Source organism: Lissotriton helveticus, chromosome 7 (genome assembly GCF_964261635.1).
Source record: "Lissotriton helveticus chromosome 7, aLisHel1.1, whole genome shotgun sequence".
NCBI lineage: Eukaryota > Metazoa > Chordata > Amphibia > Caudata > Salamandridae > Lissotriton > Lissotriton helveticus.
The window spans coordinates 838,002,636-838,015,100 of NC_136068.1; the positions used below are offsets into that span (position 1 = coordinate 838,002,636).

General features: G+C 47.1%; 1 protein-coding gene across 1 annotated transcript in view; it reads left to right on the top strand.

The window, feature by feature from the left end:
- Window positions 1-12,465, top strand: part of STING1 (stimulator of interferon response cGAMP interactor 1) — a 409,277-nt gene that overhangs the window by 109,734 nt on the left and 287,078 nt on the right. The window lies entirely within an intron of this gene.

Sequence of the window (12,465 nt, forward strand, 5' to 3'; positions counted from 1 at the left end):
GTGTTTGTATATGGTATTTTCATAGTGCAAACCTAGTCAAATGCAACAGAGCTCTGTACGGAGTCTAAGACAAGCATAAAGTCAATCAGTGATAGGAGACGTAGCTGGTATGTAGTCTGTTAATGCATTGTGATGTAGTGTTCTTTAAAGTGTTGTGTTTTCAAATATTGCCTAAACTGAAGCAGCGTTAGTGTAGTCATGATGGATGAATGTTATGGTAATCCTGGGAGCTTAGATGTTAAATGCCTGCTGCCTTGTTTTTTAGGTCTCGCCTGTCGATGCGCATGCGCATCGAGCTTGCGAGACTATTGGGGCTTAAACAGTCTTTAACCAACTTGCAAGGAATCGTGGCGATTCCTTGCAGTGCCCGTGAAATTGAAGCTTAATGCGCATGTGCATTGAGCGTAAAAGCGCGTGCACATGCCCCCAGCCGCCTGCTTGCATGTATTTTCCTTCAGCCGCACTCCTCCCACACCCCACTCCAGGCCCCTGCTGCTTTCACACCCTCATGCCGCTCTCCCCGCTCCGCCCCCTCCCCTGCCCGCCGTGTCGCATTCATCCCCCCTCCCCTTCTCTGCCTTCCCTCCGTCTTCCCTCCCACAGGCAACAAGAGGCTAGTTCACGACGCGCGTCCACATCACAGCCATCAGCCTCCCTCCCGCGGGCAGCTTGGCCTCAGGTATTCACCCCAGCGCGACTTCTCCTCCCCCCTAATTACATGCCTGCTGTTTACTTCTTTCACGGCAGCTCTCTCGCACATCAAAAGGCTGCCCCCCACTCATCGCAACAGACTTCATTGGAATGCGCTCCATGCATTCTCCCCTCCCTTTCAGCCTTTTTCCCAGTTCCAAGCCGGACCCTCCTTTCTCACCTCCTCTTTCTTTATTTACAGGGACAACTTGTATTTTTCCCCGAGGCAACCAGTTCTGACACACACCAACTTACACACGCAGTTCAATATTCATCTAGATGTTCTTTTCTATCGACCGACCCGGGGATCACAGCACCGTAAATAAAACATGTTCACAAAAGGTACATTATTCTGTTAACATATGTAGCATGATGTACCTTAGGCCTTTGACATGGCAGACGTCACAAGTGCAACCCTCGCTCCCCTACACACCAGTTCTGACACACACCAACTTACACACGCAGTTCAATATTCATCTAGATGTTCTTTTCTATCGACCGACCCGGGGAGCACAGCACCGTAAATAAAACATGTTCACAAAAGGTACATTATTCTGTTAACATATGTAGCATGATGTACCTTAGGCCTTTGACATGGCAGACGTCACAAGTGCAACCCTCGCTCCCCTACACACTTAAACGCACCTGTCAGCACCCGTGCTTCCGGCTGTCTCTGCAGTACTGGGCACAGTTTTGCGAACTGTATTTCATTTCCTTGCGCATTGTACTGAGCCCACAAGCTGTATTTTAGTGCGGCTATGATCCTGGTGTCACCTGGCTCTATCTTGGTGAAGAACATAGACTGAACAGTACAGCAGTGTTTGCATTTAAACTACTTGCTACTCGAATCTGGAATTCGTTTGTGGTCTGGAATTCGTTTGTGGCTAACCTTCAAGGTGGCGTTGAGCTTTCTCATTGGCAGCAGTTCTGCCTTTAGTTATTCTGTGCATGTTGACACTGCATCTCTATTTACCTGTCGGAGCAGACTCCTGACTTGGGTCAAGAGGATGCAATTTTATCAAATATACTTGGCCAGTTAGGTAGTTTTTGTAGAAATCAACTTGTTCGATTGTCTGCTTCAGTCACCCACTCTGCTTCAGTCACCCACTCTGCTTCATTCACCCACTCTGCTTCAGTCACCCACTCTGCTTCAGTCACCCACTCTGCTTCAGTCACCCACTCTGCTTCAGTCACCCACTCTGCTTCATGCACCCACTCTGCTTCATGCACCCACTCTGCTTCAGTCACCCACTCTGCTTCAGTCACCCACTCTGTTTCAGTCACCCACTCTGCTTCAGTCACCCACTCTGCTTCAGTCACCCACTCTGCTTCATGCACCCACTCTGCTTCATTCACCCACTCTGCTTCGGTCACCCACTCTGCTTCGGTCACCCACTCTGCTTCGGTCACCCACTCTGCTTCTGTCACCCACTCTGCTTCGGTCACCCACTCTGCTTCGGTCACCCACTCTGCTTCGGTCACCCACTCTGCTTCGGTCACCCACTCTGCTTCGGTAAACCACTCTGCTTCAGTAAACCACTCGGCTTCAGTCAACCACTCTAAATCTTTCACCCACTCTAAATCTTTCACCCACTCTAAATCTTTCACCCACTCTAAATCTTTCACCCACTCTAAATCTTTCACCCACTCTGTACCTTTCACCCACTCTGTACCTTTCACCCACTCTGTACCTTTCACCCACTCTGTACCTTTCACCCACTCTGTACCTAACACTAACCCCCACTAACCCTCAACACCTCACCCTCACCCTCACTCACCCTCAACACCTGAGCCTCACCCTCACTCACCCTCACCCTCAACCCCTCACACTCACTCACCCTCACCCTCACTCACCCTCAACGCCTCACCCTCACTCACCCTCACTCACCCTCACTCACCCTCACCCACACTCACCCTCACTCACCCTCACTCACCCTCAACCCCTCACCCTCACCCTCACTCACCCTCAACGCCTCACCCTCACTCACCCTCAACCCTTCACCCTCAACCCCTCACTCACCCTCACTCTCACTCACCCTCAACACCTCACCCTCACCCTCACTCACCCTCAACACCTCAGCCTCACCCTCACTCACCCTCACCCTCAACCCCTCACACTCACTCACCCTCACCCTCACTCATCCTCAACCCCTCACCCTCACTCACCATCACCCTCACTCACCCTCACTCACCCTTGAAGTTGCAACGCCACTCACCCATGCAACGCCATTCACTCAAAGCAACGCCACTCACACACGCAACGCCACTCACACACGCAACGCCACTCACACACGCAATGCCACTCACACACGCAACGCCACTCACACACGCAACGCCACTCACACACAAGCCGAATATGTGCATGCAGATTTCCAATATAGAAAACAAATTGGACTTTATTCCCCAAAAAAAATATACTACAATTGGACTCGTTGGGTTCACTCACATGCAAACCTCAAGTGACTCCAACTATTAAATCTTCATTAACACAAACAAAGATACTTGGCACAAAACGACCCAATAGGCATACTGCCAATAAAACCATGCTGAAATCAGGCCAGAAAGTTAGTCTCGTTTTGCCATCAAGGAACAATGAATTTACAATAAACATGGCCATTGAAAATGTATTCTTAAAAATGAGGATTGGAATTATCTGCCCATTAAGTTATTAACTATTTTGCAGATGAAAAGAAACAGTAAGTCCGTAACTGACACACTAGTTAGAATTCTTTAGATAAGTACTGAGCTCTGACATCGATGTACAACCTTCAGGCCATAAATGTAAACCCTGTCAGGACTGAATCCGACCTTCATCCTTCTGAGGTGGATACACGGAGTACCACTGAGTGATCAACAGACACACCTTTTACGAACAGCGCTATATATAACAGCAAAACTAACGAAGCAAGGGAGGGTTAAAACAAGAATATGCTTTATTCATAGGGAAATTCTAAAGTGGGGCTGCAACGTGATAAAATAAAATGGAAAGTAATGATTGACGTCATTGACAGCACATGTGAACATATCATCCACGAGCTGATCACGTAAATATCGTTCCGGCGTTTCTTCCGCCGATTACTTTCAAAATTCATCTGGCAATGCATAAGTCTTAAAAACACCTTTGTAAATCAAACCAATGCACATGAAAACATTTTCGGGCATATTGGAAAAAACATAGACTATTTGAAAAAAAACGAGCCAAAACACTTCACAAACGATCACAGGCTAAAGCAAAATAAACTGCAAGTACAAAAACATATTTACTGCAAACACCAAGTAACACTAGTTTAAACGTTGAAGGTTGTTGCATACCAATAGTGTCTAAATTCACCTCAGCCTTAAATATTAATCAAAATCATTCACAACACAAAAGAATAATACTGCAAAAGAAAGAAACTCTGATTACAATACAACAGTACAATCGCAATGGCACATTGTCAACAAAAAAAATATTTCCCAAAAAATGTCTGAAGTACAGTATATAAAATAACTACATCGAAAGATATTTACTAAAAACAACATTTATACATAGCACATAAAAATTTTGAAACTTTCAATAGCTAGACACGATGTGCAAAAGAAATGTCAAATTCAGTCGGAATATGTCGTACGTACATCACAAAAAATTCCAACATTGCCATATATTCATTACAAACAACATTAATACATAGAAGATAAAAATTTGCAAACGTTCAATAGCTGTACACAAACAGCATACAAAAAGTCAAATTCAGTTGGAATATGTCGGAACTACGTCCCATAAAATTAAGACATTTATACATAGCACATCAACATTTTAAAACGTCACATAACTATACACTAAGTACATACGCAAAACGAAATACAGTCTGAATACGCAAACGGCATAAACAATACAAAACATTAATAATATTAAAATTCAAACTTACCTGTCAAACGACGCAGCAACAACACAAGAAGAACAACGCGCCTTTCACACGTGACGGTTCTCGAAGATATGGGAATTTCCCCGTTGACGCACGTCAAACGCAACGCTACGTCACAAAACGTAGCGCTGCGATTGGCTAGAAATTACGTCACACTAAACATTACATCAAAATAAAAAAAAGACTAGAACGCTAATCTCCCTTACGTAACAAACGTAAAGGGAATACAAAGCGTACGACATTTTTACATAATAAAAATAAAACACACTTTAAAAACATTCACTAAACACTTATAATCCCAATACAAATACACGAATACACACACACATTACATTAAAAATATAAATTAACACATGCAAAACACTCACATATGCCAATCACACATGCAACACCACTCACACATGCAACGCCACTCACACATGCAACGCCACTCACACATGCAACGCCACACACACATGCAACGCCACACACACATGCAACGCCACACACACATGCAACGCCACACACACATGCAACGCCACTCACACATGCAACGCCACTCACACATGCAACGCCACTCACACATGCAACGCCACTCAACCACGCAACGCCACTCAACCACGCAACGCCACTCAACGACGCAACGCCACTCAACCACGCAACGCCACTCAACCACGCAACGCAACTCAACAACGCAACCCCACTCAACCACGCAACGCCACTCAACTACGCAATGCCATTCACACACACAACGCCACTCACACACACAACGCCACTCACACACGCAACGCCACTCACCCATGCAACGCCACTCAACCACGCAACGCCACTCACCCACGCAACGCCACTCACCCACGCAACGCCACTCAGCCACGCAACGCCACTCACACACGCAACGCCACTCACACACGCAACGCCACTCACACACGCAACGCCACTCAACCACACAACGCCACTCAACAACGCAACGCCACTCAACCACGCAACGCCACTCAACCACGCAACGCCACTCAACTACGCAACGCCACTCACACACGCAACGCCACTCACACACGCAACGCCACTCACACACGCAACGCCACTCAGCCACGCAACGCCACTCACACACACAACGCCACTCACACACGCAACGCCACTCACACACGCAACGCCACTCAACCACGCAACGCCACTCAACAACGCAACGCCACTCAACAACGCAACGCCACTCAACGACGCAACGCCACTCAACTACGCAACGCCACTCACACACGCAACGCCACTCACACACGCAACGCCACTCACACACGCAACGCCACTCACACACGCAACGCCACTCACACACGCAACGCCACTCACACAGGCAACGCCACTCATCTACGCAACACCACTCACACATGCAACGCCACTCAACAACGCAACGCCACTCAACCACGCAACACCACTCACACATGCAACGCCACTCACACACGCAACGCCACTGAAACAACAGCGCCACTCAAACAACAGCGCCACTCACACACGCAACGCCACTCACACACGCAACGCCACTCACACACGCAACGCCACTCACACACGCAACGCCACTCACACAAACAACGCCACTCACACAAACAACGCCACTCATCGACGCAACGCCACTCATCCACGCAACGCCACTCATCCACGCAACGCCACTCATCCACGCAACGCCACTCATCCATGCAACGCCACTCATCCACGCAACGCCACTCATCCATTTGCAAAACGAAAAACGTCAAACTCTTCTATTGCGAGACCAATTGCATTTTCAATGCTTGTTCTTATTTACATTTCTTAGTCTGGAGTCTGATCGTGTCCTTGCTGGGGATGTGAACGAAATGCCAACGTTAGTGATCCTGTATGCAGGGCAAGCGGGGCTGCTGGTCATGATGGCTTTGCCAATGTGTGTAGCTGGTTTTGAAGATGGTGCAGGCCAACAAGGGAAGCCGAAGGATTTCCATCTAGATGAGGGTGATGGGATCATAGTTCTTCAGGCCCTGAATGAGATGTGCTGCGGCATGTAGGATACCCCTGAGGGGTTCCATCGTGGCATCTGGGAGGCCATGGAGCAGGGAGTTACCTCCATGCAGATGTGAGAGTATACGTGCTTGAACAACAGATTTGATGTCACTTACTGAAAGAAACAGTTTCACTTTCTATGGAAGAGGGAGCTGGTACCAATCCATCTTTGTGTTTTTGGGTCTGTGTTACTTGAGGGTGGGGTTGGTGTCCTGTTTTGGCACTACGCTCCTTGAGGGTGATGTTGGTGTCCAGTTTTGACACTGTGCTTCTTCAGGGTGAGGTTGGTATCCAATGTGAATCCAAATGACTTTGTGCTCATTGGATGTTGTCGTTTGAAACCAGGAAGGTTCCTGTCATTGAGCCAGATTTGTATTGTTTCTTGTTTGTTCTTCAGAAATAACAGGAATTCTGTCCTGGGTGGGTTGATGTTCAGGTAGGCACTGGACATCCATGTATGGTTGATGTGCAAACAGTGCTTGAGGCACTGATTGTCTGAAGCAGAGGAGACTTTGAAATAGAGTTGGGAATCATTTGCCTATTGGCGAATCTTGATGCTGTTAATTGTGAGTAGAGCACCAAGTGGCTCCATGTAGACGTTGAAGATGACAGGAGATCGCATGGAACTCTGGGGGACTCCGCAGGTGACAGTCACCTTTTGGGACCTTGAAATGGCCATGTGAACTGGTGGAGGTTGAAAGGTAGGAAGGGAACCAGTGAGAAACACTGCCGGTGAATCCCATTTGAGACTCTAGGATGCATATGAGGGTGAGATTGCCAATTGGGACAAAGGCTGGGGGAAGGTCCAGTAGTATCAGGAAGCAGATGTCAGCTACATCCGTAATCAGGGTGGCCTCATCTATGATGTGTAAGTTAGTGGTCTACATGAACGGGATCTGACACCAGAGTGGTAGCTGTGCTAGAGATGGTTAGCAATAATGTGATCTTGGAGTTGAACATAGACTGCTTTTTTCAATAGTGTTGCCAATTAATAGTATAGAATGATGGGCTGGTAGTTGGCGAGGTCATCAGGGTTGAGTGTAAGTTTTTTGTATGAGTGGGAGCACCTGCCTGTCTTGGCTGTGGTCTGTGGCCTGCTGTCTACGCTTCAAAAACATGTCTCTCTTGAAAGTAGTTTTTCTTCTCTGCCCAGGCAGCCTCTCTTAGGATTAGACTAACCGGACATTGTGTAATTTCACCGGGCTGATGTTGGTTGAGTCAAATATTCATAACATGCACAGTATAGGATAGATGTGTTCATAACCACCACTGTCCAGTGACGTCTGTGTTATATTATGGGGCTTTGTAGAAGGATAATCATATCCACAGCAACAAATGTCTAAACTAGCCTTTTGAATGCCAGAGACAGTTGACATGGCAAAGGGTACATCTCTATCTCTCCTAAACAAAGCAAATGCATGATTTGGATTTGAATTAGGTTTTCACGACAGTGGCAGTTACATAGTTTATATTGTGAAGGTTTATGAAATTTAGGATACATCAATCAGTTCAGAAAACATATTTGATTATCTCGTATAGTTTAGAGAAATGTGAGATTTAATCTCTTATTTTTTATCCAGTCACCCTTGTGGGGTAAAGGCAGGTGATAAGGAAGGGGAGACTTTCTGGTCGTGCCTGTCATTGGCAGGAAGGTGTGTGTGACTCCCATCGCCTTTCTCTGTTCATTTTTCTCCAACTCTCTCTGGCTCACCTTCCCTGTGGGAGCATCAGGCCATGGTATACATAGAAATAGCTGAACTGTCTTAGTGATGCAAGAGCTTGGCTTGGTAATTAATTAATTAATTAGTGGGTTTAGGTTATAAGGCTCATTCCTGCCAAGAGACCCTTGTGCCATCTTGATGTTTCCAAGGTGTTCTTCATGAATCAAGGAAAGTGTCAAAGAACTTCTCTTACATCTTACTTGCATGAAAGACCTGAAAAACTATTACGAGGAAATACCTTTTATTTATGACACTCTTAATGTGCATCTTGTCTGACATACAATGATGAATAATCTAGCATCCTACATTATGTCTTACTGTTGATGGCCCTATTTTGCAAAAATCTAAAAGATTTAATTAAACATTTGCCAATTTGCCAATATTTAATCCAGGCATACAAATAGCACTTTTAGCTACATTAAATATATTATTTGAAGTTACTGCTATAAGGATCAACAAAAGAATAGTGACCACTTAAAAAGATTTTATTATTTAAAGGAATTAGTATGCAAAGGTCTGGACAGGCAAAGAGATGATCCACATACATGAGAAAAAATAATCACACTACCACTTACACACAGTATAGACTCTCTTCCATATGCTGTGATGAAGTCCATTCCCTTATCATCTAACAAAGTGAGGTCCTGACACTGCTATAAAAGAAACATCCCACATGTGAGTCCTAACAAAATATTTGCATACGGTTAGGACATGGTCTGAAAAATCCAGTTTTCTTAAGTAATTTCTAATGTTATGTTATGTTATGTTATTCAGACTTATATAGCGCACAGCTGCCCCAGCAAAGGGGCGTCCCGGCGCTCCCAGCATCAGAAAACAGACCTAAACACCAGAACAGTAAAACGGCGAAAAAAAGAAAAAGGGGCCAAGAAGACTAAATTAAAGGAAAGAGAAAGGTTTTGATAGCTTTTCTGAAGTCCAGCAGACACTCCATTCTACGGATCTGAACAGGCAGGTATTTCCATAGCTGGACTGCCAGACAGCGGATGGACCGGTCCACCGCACAAAAACGTTTCACACGGGGAACAGTAACCAGGTGCTGCCCCAGGGAGCACAACTAGCGCGGGGGAACATAAGGGGTAAGCAAGTTACCAAGCAGGCTAGGCGTGGCAAGCGTCAGAATCTTGAAGGAAAGATACAGCATCTTAAATTGGATGCACTCCCCCATGGGAAGCCAGTGAAGTCTCCGAATAGCACCAGCAGAAGTGCAGGACCGCGGGAGCCCCAACAAGGCTCTGGCTGCGGCGTTTTGAACACGCTGCATCCAAGTTATTTCATCCTGATTGGCCCCTAGTAGGAGAGAACTGGCATAGTCCAATCGGGATAGAATAGCTGACTGAACAATCAGCTGGCGTGTTGGTGGGTCAAAAAACTTCAGAAGGGGCTTAAGACCCCCGTAAGAGGTCTTGAAAGCTGAGAGAGGAAGCCATCCATACCCCCAGGTTCTTAACCACTGCCTTCGGGTTAGGAGTACTACCCAGGGCACTCGGCCACCTTCGCTCACTCCACAGGCTCGAGTTCTTCCCTACTGACAAAACCTCGGTTTTGCTAGAGTTCAGCTGTAAGCAATTAGTGGTCATCCATTCTGCAACAGCCGCCAGGCCACCTCTAAACCTAGAGGCATTCAGAGTTGAAGCTTCAGCCAGGGCCACCACTAGCTGCGTGTCATCCGCATAGGAGACCATGGTGAGGTCCCACTGCTTGGTGACCGCTGCCAGAGGCTGGACATACAGATTAAACAGTGAGGGACTCAGCGCCGAGCCCTGGGGCAACCCCCTGGTCGATGGAATGGGCATGAGAAAGAAACGGGGGGGCTGACACTTGGAAAGATCTTTCGGTCAGAAATGATCTAAACCATTCCAGAGCTAGGCCAGCCACACCCACCTCCTCCAACCGCTGTAGCAGAATGCCATGCGAGACCGTATGAAAGGCGGCACTAAGATCCAGCAGAAGCAGTGCCGCCGTCTGATCGGCATCGAGAATGGTCCGCAGGTGTTAAGTCATGGCCAGGAGAGCAGTCTCCGCGCTGTGGCCCGAGCGGAAGCCATTTTGAGATGGATTCAGGATGTTGTTGGAGTTAAAAAATGTGTTAGTGTGTTATTAACATGCGCCTCTGCTATCTTAGCCACCAAAGGGAGGAGAGATATAGGCCTGAAGTGTTCGAGTTTGGCCGGGTCAAGCAATGGTTTTTAACAAGCCTTCTTTGTAATAGTAACTTTGCACAACACCATATGGCAAGTTTGTCATGTAAGGTATTTTGAGGAATTTAGGTAGAGGCCCTTGTAAGTTTCTAAGGCAATTTTCAATATAAACAGGCTTCTGTTGACAACAAATGCATTTAAACATGGTCTGCTATCCTCAGACCCCCTAATTTTTCTATACCTGAGGAGTAACACCTTCAGCACCTACGCCAACTGCAAACTTATGCACCATGATCATAAAAATAATCAACCACACCAGCGCAGTTCTGCTCGTTGGAGTTTCCAAGGTGTCTCTCCCTTGGAAACGCATTCCACTTAATGTAGAACTCAAGACTCCTTTATGCTTTCCTGACGATACCTCTTCTACCTTGAGTTCTTAAGAAGATCAGGACCGACCGGACCCAAGTCTTTCTAGTGGATCCAGACTGCACAGTGAGCCTGTTATCCAGAGCTCCTGGGCTTGAACATCTATCCTCTGATCAGGCTGCCCCTCTGGAGGATCTGCTGTCGCAGCAACGGAGCAGGATTCTGCACCAGGGCCTCTGCAATGTCCACCTTCATGCTTGGAGATTGAGCAGCGACAGCCAAACAGGTTCAACCTTCCCTGGAGGTGGGTGATGTCATCTTGGAAGTCAGATGTCCCTCGACTGAGACTGTTGTTGGGACAATTTGTTGGCTTGGTGCGGCACACGGCCAATCGACTCTCTTCCAGCAATGCTGTATGACATTTTGTTGTTTGTTTTGGTTCTCGCCAGACAAGGCTTTGCTATGAGCACAGTAACCCTTTGAGTGGGGTGTCAGTCAATGGCTGGCTCCCACTACCTGTCCAGTGCGTCTGTCAGCCATTGAGTGACAATGGGGAGGCCTTTATTATTTTTTTTACTTAGTTCTGCTCTGGAAGAGGTTCCCGAGCAGCCTGAATCTTTGATGTCATTAAACTAAAATGCGGGGGCATATCTCGGTCCCCCTGAGCACTGATTGGGGTGGAAGAGGTATTGTTGAAAAGGGGTGAATCTCCCCTTTCCTTTCCAATGATATCCCTGCCCAGTGTATCCCTGCTTGGGGATCGCCACAGGAGAGCGATCCCCAAGCATGGATCTACCCACTAGACACCAGTGATGGGGAAGTGGCTCCTTAGGCAAGGGTTTATGCTCCTACCAGCGCATTTAATGGCTACAGTCTAATTACCCCTAATGTGCTCCCTCTGGGGGGGGGGGGGGGGGGGGGGGAGAAAGCCCACTAGACAGAAGGGCTTGAAAATAAAAGAACATAGGGGGGTGGGCTATCCATTATGGGTATGGCCATGCCCCACTCCAAAGAAAAAATACTGGCAGTCTTTCTGCACCCCCCCCCCCCACTCCCCGGGGATCAGATGGGGGTGATTACCCCAAAACTACCCCTCAGGGGGCCAGGAAGTGCACTAAACACCAGGGGCCAGATGTAGGTAAATTATTTTTACCGACTCTAAAATACCGAATTTTACCGATTCGGTATTTTAGAAATCGAAAATGGTATGTAGGTAAAAAAAAAAATCTGTAAAAAATACCGAATTGGTAAAATTCGGTAACTCCGACTCAGTATTTACCCAATCGGTAAATACCGATTCGATAAATACCGAATCGGAGATACGAAAATCAAGCAATTTAACAAAGAACCAATCACGTGCCTCCACCCCACCCCACCCCTCAACCAAGCAACAGAGGAACCAACCAATCCTGTGCCTCCATCCCACCCCACAACCAAGCAACAGAGGAACCAACCAATCCTGTGCATCCACCCCACCCCACAATCAGGAAGAGGCCACACCCATGCAGGTGCAGACCAACTGAACATCCAGGAGAGCTGTGATACACTGACTGGCTGTACTGAGCTGAGCTGTGCAGAAGTGCAGGATGGATTCACAAGACTCCCAGAGGGAAGGTGCTGACAGGA